A 16,792-nucleotide genomic window follows, 5' to 3' on the forward strand; every position below is an offset into this window, starting at 1 on the left:
GCTCTGCACTGCTGCTTACCTATGTCTTGCTCCAGGCTGCAGAGTATACAAAGCCCAAGTGAATGCCATAGCAGGGATCTCCCCCACTTAGCAGCAGGCGCTGTCACTGCACAATTAGGTCAACACAAGTTACTAAGGCTTTATTGCAGGAGAGGGGGGAGTGGTGGGACAGGATGAAACAGGACCGGAGATGGTGGGACAGGACTGGGATGTCTCTTTGCAAGAATGTTGCTCACAATCATCAAGAAGGAAAACAGAGAAGAGTTCATCAGAAAAGAATGTAAGCTTCTTGTTTAACACAAAAGAGATCTTGTCTCTTTAATCTCAATAGGCGCTAATTATTTAGGAGAACACTGAACTCTGAGTTCATACGAGGAGTCACGTCTGCATTTGCACAGTTTGATATGACATGTATGCACACATTACTTACACAGAATGCCAATGATGGAGAGAGAGATAAGCCTCACATGGTTTAAATGCTAACCAGCACTTACAAAAATGATTTGATCAAAAGGTGAAGACTACCATGCATAAAATACTCACTTTGATTACTATGACAAAAATAATCACCACTGATTTTGAGTGAGATTAGAATCAAACCTAAGGGCTCCAAAGACACATTTCCTACCCAGGCTCACAAGTCAGTGACTAAGGCCCAAACCATCATTCCCTCTGAATCCAATAAGCAGAGTCTATTTCTTGTCAGACTGTAATTGTTTCTGAAGTGCTTTGATCTTCAGGTTTTACAGCACTGCTACATGTCTATTGTCACATTCAATATGGACAGAAACAGTATATCCAAAAGCATTTTTAAAGAGGTAACAGCTGATTTAGCTCCTGCATGGTGAATAATCACAATGGTTTGAGAGATGCAGAGTTCCTTTAGTTCCTCCGAGTTCTGGCTAAGAGGTTGGCAATTATTTTCCAATTACTTTCATCACTTGTTCCACTGCCAAAAAACTTTCTTTTCATGGACTGAAATTGCTTTGCTGTAGTTCAAATTGTCTATTACAATACAGTTGTAAAAAACATTACAAACTGCATGATGTTAAAGAATATTAATTCCTATAATGATTCCCAAATTACAATGTAATTATTTCACTGACAGTACTTAAAACTTCTAGGAAGAGAAAAAAACCCACCACTCTAATTATTTATACTGGCAGTACCAGTAAATTAGCCCAGTATTAAAAAGTGTACATTTTTTCATACACTTGGAAGAAGGATGGTGGAAGAAATGGGAAAGTTATGGCAATGGTTAACAGAGATTATGAAAATGGACATCACAGGATTAATTTAAGAATTTTCATACAGGTACAATGTGCTCAAGTTACATTTTACAATATAGATAGATCATAGATCAAAATTTCAGATTTGATCATAGATCAAAATTCTTTATGTAGAGATAGTTAAAAACCATTCAGTGAGCAGTTAAAACACGAGGCAGAATGGATGAACCTCTCCATTTATTGCCATTAAGACTGTCTTAGTCCAATATGCCTCTTCGCATAATTTCATTTTTTTTTAAGTTAAAAGAAACAAAGAGAAAATCCATGGCCATTGTTACACATTGACAACAGCATGGGGTGTGTGGAAGGAATGGATCGAGCTCCGAGGCACTCCTCTCTCAGATCCTCTTATTGCCTTGAAGAAAATGAAGATGAGGCCAGGAAATGCTGAGCTGAAGGACCATGTTCTCCAGCTCCAGTCCTGCTCCAAAATGAGGATGAAGAGCAACATAATGTTCCCTCATCAAATTTAGGTCACAGAATCACAGAATAATTTAATTTGGAAAGGCTCCCTGGAGGTCACCTAGTTCAATGTCCTCCTCAAAGCAAGGGTAACTTCCAGCTTAGAGTTTTGAAAATCTCCAAGCATAGAGACTCCCCAGCCTCTATGGGATATCACTTGGTGGGCAATATTTTATACTTCTCTCCATAAAGAACAATGTTTAATGCCAAACTGAGAACTTTCTTGGTGCAACTTGCCACTGCTGCAGTCTTAGCCTCTGCAGTGAATCTCTGACAAATGTCTGACTAGCTCTTCCTCTTCTTTCACATGAAAGACAGCACTCAAACTCTCCTTATCCTTTGCTTTTGCAGGCTGAACAAGTCCTGCCGCAGCATCTTTCATGTACATCTTCAGTGCCTTCTGCCAGAATCTGCTGCCTCTGCTCTAGTTTGTATCTTGTTCCATGAAACTCAAAACTGAACCTGCTTTTGGACAATGAACACAGATGTGGCTTCATGGCAGCCTAAGTAAAATCATTTCCCTTGATCTGCTGGCTATGCTCTTGCCTAGCACAACCCAGACTGTGGTTAATGCTTCACCTTCATAAGGGCATGCTGCTGATTCACAGAGTCGTGCATGTGACTCCCAGTTCTCACATAATGAGACATTTTTATACTCCTTCCTAGTCTTATGTCCCATACATATATTTTCCAACAGGTTCTTCAATTGCAGTCATTGTTAACTGCACAAAACCTGCAAGCAGAAGTAAATCCATACCTTCACACATTAGCCAGTAACAAAAATCCTAATACTCACAAAGGATGTGTCTCACCACGCATATAATCAGAAAGGTACACATTGAGCATTATTAGATACACCTTGTGAATCTGCAGCATTTCCACAGTTGATACCAAGCTAATCACAGCTGACTTAGATACCTAGACTTACTTATGGTTGAAAAATAAATGGAGTGTGGACTCATTTAACCTGCCTTATGAATTTGAGGTAGTTAAGCAGTCCCCTTGAGGTTAATTCTGCCTGCTGTTAGTTGATATCACAACACAAAAGTATTGTAACTTTTACAAAAGCTTTTCTGGCAACAATGTTTACTACACCAAAGGCAATACAAGATGGGATCTAGCCAGGGGGTGGGAACTGAAGAGTATTCCAGTCTCTTCATTGTGTTTTCCATGTACAAACAACAGTGAAGGTCTGCACACTAATGTTTGATTCTTTCACATCTACGCTGAAAATTATAACGAAATCTCCCTCTCAAAACAGCACCAGGTAGAACTGCTGGCTCTTCAAAGACTCAGAGTTTCGAAACTACCAATTCAGGTAAATGTCTGCTATCCTCTTTCATGCCAGACCTTTATTTTTACCACCTGCCAAACAAAGAAAAATTTCTGAACTAATGCAACACAAGTTTTCAGACAAGGGGATAATGAACATATTGGACTCTATTATCCACATTTCTTTCCCACAATCCTTTCTTCAGTGACTGAAAAAGCCTCTCTGATTTCTGCCTTTCTGATTTGACCTAGCATGCTACTGCTAAACTGCTTTTCATCCTCTACTTTTTGGCACTTACTTGAATCTACTGGTTCCTTGCTTTTATAAAGGCCTTGTTGGATGTTCTGACAACTCTACACCATACCAGTAAGCAGACTTCCTTATTTGAAGGGATCGGGTGTTGCAAAAGCAACACGAAGAGCAAAGTGCCTTCTGACAGGAAAAGGATCATGTGTCAATCTTCCCTTGATTAACTGGAGAACATTACCACTTGGCTTAGAGAAGGATAGATTTTAAAAAATCAGTCAGCAGTCTCAGTTGTTTGTTTCCTTTTATACACAATGACATATGATGGAGAGACTTTCACAGCAGTTCATGGTGTTTGCTATCTGAGGTTAACAGTAAGCTAAAATGACTCACAAGGTGCTTTCCTAACTCTAGTGGTCCTTTACTTAGGTGTGAGGAGAGGAGCAGTGTGCCTAATCTGTGTAATTAAAAGACTATGAGCAAGCAGAAACTGTAGGTTAGAAGACAAGGGTAACATGGAAATATATTTAAGATCATGTAATAGATAGTGTCAGACCCACACTTCATAAATCCCCATGTGTAACACTGGTAACATGCCATGAGCAATAATGGGACTCTCTGGAGGCTTTTGCAGGAAAGGAAAAATCTAGATCTAAAACCAGATACTGCCTGGTGTAATGAGCCTGAAAAACTAAACCACCATTTTGCTGGGAATTACTAGTCTTATGTGATAGATATAGGCAATCCATATCCTTTACAGAGGTGGTCAGCTTCCATTCAAGCACACTGCAGAATCTAAACAAATGGACTGTGAAGGTGATTTTCATAGGCCACATTAGAGAGCACACTCTATAAAACTGTCTGAAAAGCAGTGTAACAATTAGAAACAAAAATGATTAGTGCACCTATGCCATAAAAGAATGTTTTATTAGGTGATTTTCAAGACCACAGAGAAAAGGTCACTTGCTCAACGTATCTTTTTAAACTTCACTGTCTTTCCCCTCCGTGCACTCTATTCTATCAATTAATTATCTTTCTTAAGTTTGGCTGTTACCAATTCCATAAAATCTCTACTACAGTTTCATATTTCCAGCGTAAACCAGAGGAGAAAAACATAAAACACTTTTCCATTGTAATTATAGTTTCCTTCCCCAGAGACTAGGTGCCAGCAGACTCGGTAAAGAGGAGACAAAATCCTCCAACCCTAAACCAAACACACATACACATACATACACACACACTTGTGGGATTTAAGAGCTCTTTCTGTAGGACAGAGACACCATTCATCTCACAGTTCTGTATTTATTTCTGATTAAAACTGATTTAGAAGTTAGGAACTGTGGAAAAGAATCAGATCAAAACGTATCTGTAACTGAAATCATTAGGTTTTACACACATAAAAATAAAAAAAATGTCAACAGCTGCTTTCTGCTTATGAGGACGAAGTATACTTGCCTTGGGCATATAAGCACTTGTACTGAGAACTGCTGCACAAATGAGAAAAAATGCTTTTAGTACCTTCTGTAACAATACAGACTTAAGAGGCAGTAATGGCAGCAAATAGTGGGTTTGCTTAATATCAAAAGCTAAGAGTGAACTCCAGGCTGCAGTGGTGGTGAACAAAACGTGACTTACCACTCTTGCAGATTTTTTCTTATACATTCTCACAGCACCCCAGTCCACCACTGCATCCATCATTTTCCCTTACGTCACCTTCTAGCTTTGTGTAGGATAGTATCTATACTCTCATCTGAACTCAGACAGAGCCTGAGAAAATTGAATGTTTCATGCACAAACCACCTGTTTAACTTACAATTAGGACAGCACAAAATAACTCCATTTAATTGGCCAAAACATGTTTCAGCCAAACCACCAATAGCATAAATACCTTCACAGAAGGTTTTCAACAGCTAGGTCCCTATTTAGATATGAAAACATTTTCATATGCTGCTGTGCTATAAAGACACAAAGCTCTTACCTCTTTTGATGTACATCAGCTGACTCCTCTTGGATCAACGAATACCTGCTTCCCTCTCCAAAGTTCAGTCAACAAGAGCATTTTCAATATACTTTTGCTGGTGGTTTGCTTCAGCAATTGTATTTGCAGAAATATTTTGACCTAGAAGAGCATGCTTATTTTCTGAGTTTAGTTACATATTTTCCTGCACATTCACACTCTAGCACTCTGATGTCCACTGATGTATACACCTGGAAAGACCGTCTGGACAACCTGAACGCTTTGCATCACTAAGACACTTTGCTATCTGAAACTGCCCAGTGAAGAAAGAATTATTCTTACAGAGAACAAAACTAGGAGTATGCTAAGTATCTCCTTGACCTTGCATGATACACTCCATAGGAGCATCACACTATTTTCAAAGGACATTTCATAGAAGCTCTGAAGACCAGACTCCCTTGATAGAATGAGGGCAAACCAAGGGCAGTGAAGCCAGGACAGTGTATGCCAAGCACACTCACCAGCTAAAACACCGCTGGGCACACTGGGCCTATGCTAGCAGTAATGAGCCACAGACATAGTGCAGAAGCCCTTAAAGGCCACTGGTTGTATGGATGGAAAGCAAGAGACATTTGCTTCCAGCAACACAGATGCAGCCTAGAAATTACTGCATGAGGCAAGAATCAAATGCAGTGTATCAAGAACTGCACTTCAAGCTCTAGTCATGAGGTTATCTTTTTCAGTGGTGCACAATGAAGCTCTCCCTGGGAGCTTAATAAGGCAGCAAATATTGGATAGGTCAACTCCAAAGTGCTCAAAGAAGAGCTCTGCTGTAATGCCACCACTCCTCTTTGACAGCAGATGGACTAGATCAGATCACTTCAGACACAAGCAAAGATGGGAATACTTAAGTCAGAATTGAACTTGGCTTGCTCTTTCATAGTCTCTTGTGAAGTCAATTATCTCATCAATTGTGTTTGGCTCTGGGGCTCCCTTTCCCTATTAACTTGAAATACCAGGAGGGAGAAAAACATGCAAGAGTGGTAACCAGATATTATGCTCTGTACTGATTTACAGATAGTAAAATGTTAATAGAAGTGTCATCTCTGATACTATGGTGAACAGTAGCCCAACACAAGAAATGTTCATCATCTATGTGAACACCCAACTGGAATAAATTATCCATTTTCATATTTTGTGATGTTAGTATCAGATCCTACTTCAACTTCAGCAGTTGGGTTTTGCCACTGACTGATTAAAATGCAAAGCTGCAGATATCTCCTGCATGGGATGAATCCCCACAGGGAAAATTTGTCTGCATTTTTATTCATGTGAAGCATTTTAAAGCTTTCATTTACACAGTTCATTCAGTAATAACGTGCATGCTGCATAATGGGGTACTTGATTAAGCATGCTTAAGTGCTTTGCTGGAGCAAGGCCATTTCTGGAATTTGAAGCTGCACTATGATCATATCCTCAAAACAGACAAGCTGGTTTGGGGAATTTTTCACCTGAGTTAATGGGCTTATTAGGATCAGCATAAAAGGTCATTTTTTAAATGGGAAATTTGGAAATGTCTTTAATTTCTTTTAGTCTCGGTTCCTACAGAAATTAAGTTGAGAAGGTCATGCTGTTGTAAGTCTGTCTGTGAAACCCCCCCAGAAACTTTAAAATGGCTGTCTTCTGAATTAGTCAGGAAGGATAAGTCTAAAGTTCAGTTCCAAAAGTTTCATAGAAAGGCAGAAAGAACAAGAAGACTTTCTTCATATATGTGCTGACATTAAAGCTCAATCTATTATCTACTAAGAATATCTGAGGGAATGTTGCTCATAATTTCATCAGATTATCATATTCTCCTTTCACCTTAGAGTGGCCCTGCACAGAATCAAACTGATTTTTTTTTTGCTCTCCACATTACAGTATGTAAATTTAAAGATTTCTGTCTTCACTACTTTCAGTCTGCTAATTTTCTCACATGCACTAAGTTAATTCTGTGGAAAAACTGCAAGGACTTCTTGTGTAAAAAAATGCAATATATACACTGTCAAAGCCCTGTATTTTGAGGAATGGTGTGCACTTCATGTACCCTGAAAGTGAAGAAAAGCTTTTTTAGTACAATCTGTGTCCATTGTAAGAGGAGGCTGAAGACAAATGATTTTATTTGAGGAACATCTGAATCCCATTAATTAGCTTGATGAGCACAGAACAGGAAAGCTGCCAGGTACAGAGGAAACTGGACATGTCCACAAGGGAGTGCAGCAAACAAGTAGATAACAGTATACGCATGTTTTGGTTTGGTTTGGTTTTCCCTCAGATGTTATCTTTTGGAAAACTTGGACAGTTAAACCTCAGAGTTCCTTTAACTGATTGGTCAGTTTATCAGCATATAGTTAGAATCACAGAATGACAGAATGTTAGGGATTGGAAGGGACCTCTCTCACATATTTACACACATTACTAAGATCCCCTCTCAGCCATCTCTTCTCAAGACTACACAGCCCCAATTCTCTCAATCTTTCTTCATAGTACAGATATTCAAGTCCCTTAACCATCCCCACAGCTCTCTGTTAGACTCTCTCCAGCAGATCCCTGCCTCTCTTGAATTGGGGAGCCCAGCACTGGACATAATATTCCAGCTGTGGTCTCACCAGGGCAGAGAAAAGGGGGAGGAAAACCTCCCTAGACCTCCTGGACACATTTTTCTTGATGCATCCCAGGATACCATTGGCTCTCTTGGCCACAAAAGTACATTGCTATCCCAAGGATAACTTACCATCCACTAGGACTCCAAGGTCTTTCTCCATGGAGTAGCTTTCCAGCAGGACTGCCTCTAGTCTGTACTACTGCCTGGTGTTATTCCTCCCCAAATGCAGAACTCTGCACTTGTCCTTATTGAACTTCATGATGTTCCCCTTCACCCAACTCTTCAGCCTGTCCACATCTCATTGGATTGCAGCACAGCCTTCCAGTATATCAGCCACTCCTCCCAGTTTGGTATCATCAGTGAACTTGCTGAGGGTACACTCTCTCTCCCCATCCAGGTCACTGATGAAGATACTGAACAAAACTGGACCCATTACTGATCCATGGGAAACACCACTGGCCACAGCTTCCAACCGGACTCTGCACCACTGGTCATTACCCTCTTAACTCTGTTGTTAAGACAGTTTCCAAACCACTTCACAGTCTAATCATCTAACCCACTTTTCTTGAGTTTACCTATGAAGGAGTTAAGGGAAACATCATCAAAAGCCTTGCTGAAGTCTAGGTAGACAATAACCACTGCTCTCCCTTCATCTACCCATTTGGTCATGCCTTCATAGAAGGCTGTTGGATTCGTCAATCAAGATTTCCCCTTTGTTAGTCTATGCTGGCTACTTCTGATAACCTTCTTTTCTTCTATATGGTTAGAGATGGCCTCCAGAATGAGCTGTTCCATCACCTTTCCAGGGATGGAAGCGAGGCTGATGGGTCTGTAGTTGCCTGGGTCTTGCTTCTTCCCCTTTTTAAAGGCTAGAATGATGTTGGCTTTTTTCCAGTCCTCAGGCACCTCTCCTCTTCTCCCTGATATTTCAAAAATGATGGGGGAATGGCTCAGCAACAACATCAGCCAGCTCCCTCAGCACACGTGGATGTGCCCTGTCGGAGCCCACGGATTTATGCATTTTCAGTTTATCCAAGCAATCTCTAATCCTGTCCTCGCTGACCAGTGGAGAGTCTTCCTCCCTCCGGTTTTGTTCCTTTACTTCCAGTGTCTGGGATTCCCAAGGGCTGGTGTCAGCAGTAAAGAGTGAGGCAAAGGTGGCAATCAGGATATTCTGCCATCTCTGCATCCTCTTGTCACCATGTCTTCCATCTCATTTAACAGTGGATCCATTTTTCCTCTATTCTTCTGTTGAAGGATTTAAAGAAGCCCTTAACCAGATTTAGTTACAAGAGAGCCTTGGCCTTCCTTGTTGCATCTCTACATACTCTGACAGTATTTTGATAATCCTCCCAACTAAGCAGGCCCTTTTTCCACATGTTGTGAGCTTTCCTCTTCTAATTGAGTTTTTCCAGCAGCAGCTTGGTTATACATGCAGGTCTCTTGACTTCTCTGCATGATTTTTTTTTAATTTATTTGAGGGTATATACTCATCTTGAGCTTGAAGGAGGTGCTGCTTGAATATTAACCAGCTCTCTGGTCCCCCTACCTTCTAGAGCCCTAGCTCACAGGATTCTTCTAAGTAGATCTTTGAAGACGACAAAGTTAACCCTCTTAAAGTCCAGGGTAGAAATTTCACTATTTACACTGCTTCTTTCCCTAACAATACTAAACTGTATCATTTAATGGTCAGTACAGTGAAGGCTGCCCCTGACCTTAATGTCCTTGACCAGTCCTTGTTTGTTAATACAAGGTCCAGCATCACACCTCTCCTCAATGGTTCTTCAACCACCTGCAGCAGAAAGTTGTCATCAATGCACTGCAAGAACTTTCTCTGACTGAGTATGCCTGGCTGTGTGATCTTCCCAACTAGTATCAGGGTGACTGAAGTCACCCATGAGCACCCGGGCATGTGTTCCTGAGGCTACTTCCAGCTGCCTATAAAAGGCCTCGTCAATAATTTCTTCTTATTTTGGTGGTCTGTAGTAGATGCCTACAACACTATCACCTATGTCTACATGTCCCTTAACTCTTACGCATAAGCTACCAATACGTTCTTCATCCCCCTCCAGGTTAAGCTCAATGCATTCTAGATGCTTACTCACATAAAACTCCACCACCTCATCTTATTTGTCTGTCTTTCCTAAAAAGTACATAGTCATCCCTGATGACTTTCCAGTCACGTGAGGTATCCCGCCATGTCTCGGTAATTCTCACGAGATCACAGCCCTGCATCTGCACCCAGATCTCTAGTTCATCCTGTTTATTCCCCACACTTTTTGCCTTGATATACAGACACTTCAGAAACTTAATGGAATAAGAAGGTGACCTTGGAGGAGAATAAGAGGAACCACCATAGTCCTACCTGTTACTGTTGTGATTGGTCTGGTCTATTTTCCCACTGGTGCAATGGCACATGTATGGCCGTGTTGGACCCCACCCCTTGAGAACTTCAGTTTAAAGCCTTCCTGATTATATTGGCTAGCTTACTCTCAAAGATTCTCTTGCCTCTTGGAGACAAGTGTATTCCATCCCTCCTTGGCAGGTTACAGTCTCATCTTCTTGGAAAGCAGACAAGGGTTTTAAACATTAAAAAGTTTTCCAATCATGAATAATCAAGAAAATGTTTATATATGATGTGTTTAATTGAAATAAGATTTCTTATTAAAAAAAAAACAAAACAACAAACCCAACATAAAATGAAACAAACAAAACCCCAAGTAACTGTTTTCTTTTGTTTTGTCTCTTGGGAGAAAGCAGACTAAACACTTCCTGGTGGCAAACAATTATGTGACTCCTGTGCACTGATTTAACGCATCTGAGAAACTGGTAAGATGCTTAAAGTGAAAATCATAGTTATTCTGTTTGTTTGCTCTAAAAAGTAGAGCAAACCCCTACCAATACTTCACTCTTTATAGGAGGTTACCATTATGTATTCAGCCACTTCACTTTCAGCTTTTAATCACAATAGTCTTAAAAAAAAAAAAAAAGTCTACCATAGTTCTCCTTTCTCATTCCTTCCTTGGTCTTCTTTTGTTTTAGGTCTTTGTCCTCCCTTATGCTGCACCTTTGTTTATGGTACAGTAGGTTGGAAAGTAATTCTTTTATCCATGCCAGGAACCAATTATGGAATCTACAAAAGGAGCTGACAAAAGAGACTCTGTCTCTGCTCTCAGCCTTTTGCTCCATCAGGCCCTAAAACTCAGAAGTGAATGTACATGGCCAGAATTCTCAATTTCTTAGAAGAAAGCAGGCAAGCATTTTAGTCAGTATTTACTGACTTGGAAGTGACGATAGGAAGAGGTGCATATGAGCATCTCTAAGGACGGACAAGCATTTTGGTATAGGTATTATCTATCACCTACCTGCAGCAGAGAACACAAAATTTTTCAATAGTTTGCTCTCTGTGGGACCCTGTGCATTGCAGCATTTGAATCATTACAATCTTGCACTACAAATTCAATGCCATTTTAAATACTAATCCTTCCTCAGCCCATACATAATCTGTAAATCAAGAACAACTTCAAATTCACACCTAGGATTAAAGTTCTCACACCTTCCCCCCGACCTTGTTCATGTATTTATCTAGACACAGACGTTTAGTTTGTTACTGATAAAGCACGAGTGACTTTGTTTGTATAGGTGTGACAATTTCAACATATTCCACCATACTGCATTGTTCAAGTACAACAGTATGCTTAAGATGCCACCCAGTTATTAAAGTATGTATAGCTCACATAGTTAAACTGTTCCACTATTTGAAGAATCAGGTTTTGTTCTGTCAACTTATCAGTTTTAACTAGTTTAACAGTGGACTTCTCTAGCTATACAGAAGCTTATTTGCATACTATACATGAGACACCTGAATAAGAAGTGTGTAAACAGTGAAAGCCAAGTTTGTCCCACTACCCTGGAAGGGAGTCTTCATAGTTTTGTGACAACATCAGAAAACAACATAGCTGTAATTTTCCATTCTGTATTCTAAAATAACATGTATTTTAGTACGGAAATTTAAATGGTGCCTACTGCATGCACTAAATATATATCAAAGTCATGGCAGTGACTGCAAGCCAAGTTTAGAAGACAGAACTTCTGTCTTTAGAAGACAGAACTGCTGTCTTAAACACATGTGTTTCAACTCTCCCCGAGAGGCACTTTTCTACTGGGATGAAACAATAAGGAGGACTTAAAGTGGATGTAAGCATAAATGATGAATGTATGAGAATCATGACCACAGATTTACTTTACAAATGCAGACTACAGGGACAGATGATGAGCATATGATAGATTATATGGCCATATGTTTAATAAATAAGTGCATCACAGGTCTTTCTAATTCATGATACAATTTCGACTGGATGATTGGGAGGCTTGGCTGATATATCTAAAGGCTGTGCGGCCATTCAGCAAGACTTGGACAAACTGAGAGCTGGGCAAGGAGGAACCTAATGAGGTTCAACAAGGATAAGCACAGAGTCCTGCACCTGGGAAGGATAATAAACTGCACCAGTACAGGTTAGGAGGTGATCTGCTAGAGAGCAGCCCTGTGGAGAAGGACCTGGGAGTCCTGGTGGACAACAAGTTCTTCATGGGACAGCAATGTGCCCTTGTGGCCAGGAAGCCCAGTGGTATCCTGGGGTGCATTAAGAAGAGTGTGTCCAGCAGATTGAGGGAGGTTCTCCTCCCCTTCTACTCTGCCCTAGTGAGGCCCCACCTGGAATACTGCATCCAGTTTGGGCTCCCCAGTTCAAAAGGGACAAGGATCTACCGGAGAGAGTCCAATGGAGGCCTACAAGGATGACTAAAGGACTGGAACACTGCCTTATGAGGAAAGGCTGAGAGCCCTGGGGCTTTTTAGACTGGAGAGGAGAAGACTGAGAGGGGATCTAATAAGTGTATAAAAATATTTGAGGTCTAGGTCTCAGGAAGGAAGGGACAGACTCTTCTCACTTGTGTCCTGTTACAGGACAAGGGGCAATAGATGTAAACTACAGCACAGGAAGTTCCACCTCAATATGAGGAAGAACTTCTTTACTATAAGGCTCACAGAACTCTGGAACAGGCTCCTGAAAGAGGTTGTGGAGTCTCCTTCTCTGGAGACTTTCAAGACCTGTCTGGATGCATTCCTGGTTGACCTGCACTAGATTCTATGATCCTGTTCTGGCAGGGGGGTTGGACTTGAAGATCTCCAGAGATCCCTCACAACCCCTAACATCCTGTGACTTTGTGATTCCTCTACCAATCGCTCTCCTTTGGCACTTAAATGTGAGCACTCTAGACAGCTTCGAATTGTTAGTCAAAAAATGAGCAAAAAGAGAAATATTTCCTTTTTCCATATGTAGAATAATCTCTCCATAATTCACTTACCCAGAAAAAGTTTTAATTCTGGACCAGTAGTACATTTTCTAAAGATAAAATAGGAATGAGTTCTAAGTTTAATATTTTATACCCCTGTCACTGGAAAAGAAAAAAGCATCCAGCTGCTCAGTAAGAAAGACAAATTTCATTTAAATCCTCAAAGATTTCAGTGTTAAGGAAAAAAAAGAAAGCATTACATGTTGAAGACATTTAAGGACATTTGAGAATCTCTGGATCCTAGATTTTAATCTCTGAATGACTAAATTGCTGGTCACAAAGTCATTTGTCTGTGAAAGAGAACAGTAAAGCAATCTGCTCATGCTTTTAAAACGCTAGAATTCAAGCTGATAAACTTCTCCAGCAGAACACATCTTCCTGTACTGGCACTAAATCTGATCTACTCCTATGTACTTTTTCCTAAGCACATACACCAGCCATATACATGAATTTCCACATCATGGACAAATTTGCCCTAACTATAAAGGCAGTATCTATGCAATATATAATAGACAACCCAACATGCCACCACCTTTTATGAGAATGTCTAGAGTAAAGCCTGAACTTATGTCTAGAAGGCATGATCATAGTGCCATCATTTGCAAATATGATTTAACCTTAATTTTCCTATTTGTAATGAAATTAATTAAAAATACAGGTAATAAAAAATATTCATTTTACTTTTTAGTTCCTGGACAAAACATCTCCATAAATTAAGTTTAACCTTACAGCATTCTTAAAGAACTGCAAATCCTTGTGTAAGTGTGGCACCACCATAAAACTCACACATGCTACTACTCTTGCTTGATACCTACTGCACCTATGTGGCAACATCGGCTCCCTCTGGTGGTCAGCTGTGGTGGTTTGGCCCTGGCTGGGGGCCAAATGCTCACCAAAGCTGCTCTATCACTCCCCTTCTTAGATGGACAGGGGAAAATATAACAAAAGCCAGGTATAAGATAGAAGCGATTTAATAATTATGATAAGTAAAGCAACAGACTGCACATAAGTGAAAGCAAAGAGAGATGTGAGTCTGCTTCCTACCAGCAGACAGTGGTCGGTCTCAGGAAGCAGGGCTCTCTATGTGTAATGGTTCCTCTGGAGGACGAAAGCCATGGATAAATCTCCCCCCCTTCCTTCTTTCACTTTGTTCTTATATCTGAGCTGACATCATGTGGCAGGGAATACCCCTTTGGCCGGTTTGGGTCAGCTGGCTCAGCTGTGTCCCTTCCCAAGATCATGCCCACCCCTCAGTGTACTCTTGGGGCAGGGAAATGTTGGAAAAACACAGCCTGGATGCTTGTCCAGCAGCTGCTGAAACACTGGTTTGTTATCAGTTACAGTACTACAAAGCACAGGACTAGAAGGATGCTTTGAGGAGAATTAACTCCAGCTCAGCCAAACTCAATACAATTTCCACCCCTTATTCCATACCATTTGCATCATGGTCAGGTTCCATACATTTCAATACATTTTACCATCTCATTTGATTCTCGTGCTTAAATCCCTTCCTGCTTACACTCATGACTTAGTCTACACATTTAAACCATCTCAATACCCAGCACACAGAGATTTGTGTCAGTATCCCAGCCCTTTAACAGAAAGATGTTCCATTCCTTCGTCAGATTTCTGGACTGGCAGATTTCTGCTGAGCTGGAATTAATTCTCTTCAAAGCATCCTTCTAGTCCTGTGTTTTGCAGAACTCTAACTGATAACACACCAGTCTTTTGGCTGCTGCTGAACGAGCATACAGGCTGTGTTTTTCCAACACTTCCCTGCCCTGAGAGTACACTGAGGGGTGGGCATGATCTTAGGAAGGGACACAGCTGAGCCAGCTGACCCAAACTGGCCAAAGGGATATTCCCTGCCATATGATGTCAGCTCAGATATAAGAACAAAGTGAAAGAAGGAAGTGATGGTGGATATTCATCCATGGCGTTTGTTCTCCAGAGGAACCATTACATGTAGAGTGCCCTGCTTCCTGAGACCGACCAGCTCAGCCAAACCAAATACATCAACATAAAAAAAGTTTTATATGGCCATTTAGTAAAATCTGTTCTACAGGAAGTTTCATCTGTTTCTCATTCGCTGGATTTCATAGGGGTTGAACGAGTTCACTGGGTATCAGAATAGGTTTAATCATAAATGTGTCCGTATTTCCTAAGAGCACTGAATGTCAGTGACATTAGGGACAGATACTTCAAAGGACTCAATAATATTTTTCCAATTTTCAGCACCTTTTTGTTTAGTTTTCACCTCAGATAGCTTAACATGGAGGACAGTAACTGAGTAATGCTTTTTGCAGTGCAGGTAAGTCCTGAATATATTGTGTTTCTTACTGACACTCGTTAAGAGTATTTTGGTGAAAATTTGTAGTATAGTAGTCAATTTGTTACCAACTTCTCCATGTCACTCTCAGTACACTTCTAATATCTCCATGGTTTAAATAAAAAGAATAAAACCAAGCTAAGGTCCTTTCATATCCCTGCTAACCTAAGTGTTATAGGTTGGATTGGATTCCACCCCTGCAGTAATTTCATGTAAATCTGTCCCATAGAGCAAATTCACCACAACCCAGGATTTGGAAAGTCAGAAAAATGAAATTGTATTTTATAACAAGACTAAATATAACAGTATAGACCAACAGCAATAAACTATTACAGAATATATATGCATACAGCATTAGAAGTGGCACAAGGCAGGAAAGCTACCCCAGTACCTTAGAGGGAATTGAGATAACAAAGCCACCAAGGCCAGTAGGAAAAGCAGCGCAGTCCATATCCCTTGAAGCAAAGCCAAGCAGCCAAGCAGAGAGGCAGCAGAGAGAGAGAGAAAGATACAAGCTATGCTGCAAGATATAAAGTTTTCAGTCCTCCAATGAAAGTATATTAACTTATCTATTGTTGCTATTTTGTGGCCTACTCCTGGCATTAATTTACCAATTTCGCTCAGACACTTCAGTAATTTTCCATTTTGCAATTAATATCTAAGCTAGGAACTAGCTCTAACTGCCACACCTAAGATTCCATCAAAATTGCTTAAACTGACATTTCTTCCTTTCATTGAAAATGACAGGAAAACTTTCCTTCTCTTCCAGAAGCCAAACTGAGGTGACATTAGAAATCCCGTTTTGAAGCCTGGAACAAACAGAGATTCCCTAGCCATACCTCAGCACTGAGCTGAACTTCAAGTTCATGTTTCCATAATCACACTTCAATTAAACACTTACTCCCTTCCACACACACTATTAACAAATTAACCACTGTTCTGAAACACAGTATCTATGCAATTTCACCAAATAGATTTGGATTTAATGAGTGTCACTGAAAAGCACTTTCTCACACTGTGTACAGTAATGGAAGGTTTTAAGCAAGCTAATATTTTAGCATAATTTCTAAAAGTTAAGATGATTCTTGCACAGACATAGCATATTTTTCTTCTTAAAAAAAAGGTCTGTTTAATGCTATATATGGAAATTCTAAGAAACAAAGAATGTGAGCTACTGTAAGCAAAGAATTGTTCTTAAATTCAGAAAGGCAAGCTGGCTAGCTTAAACTGGTCATTA

General features: G+C 40.3%; 1 protein-coding gene and 1 non-coding gene across 2 annotated transcripts in view; both read right to left on the reverse strand.

The window, feature by feature from the left end:
• COBL (cordon-bleu WH2 repeat protein) overlaps nucleotides 1-16,792 on the reverse strand; it is a 110,831-nt gene that overhangs the window by 25,395 nt on the left and 68,644 nt on the right. The window lies entirely within an intron of this gene.
• LOC128967800 (small nucleolar RNA SNORA16B/SNORA16A family) lies at nucleotides 208-339 on the reverse strand. The gene has a single exon (XR_008489127.1). It is a non-coding gene; the product is annotated as a small nucleolar RNA SNORA16B/SNORA16A family (small nucleolar RNA).

Source organism: Indicator indicator, chromosome 6, assembly GCF_027791375.1.
Source record: "Indicator indicator isolate 239-I01 chromosome 6, UM_Iind_1.1, whole genome shotgun sequence".
NCBI classification, from domain to species: domain Eukaryota; kingdom Metazoa; phylum Chordata; class Aves; order Piciformes; family Indicatoridae; genus Indicator; species Indicator indicator.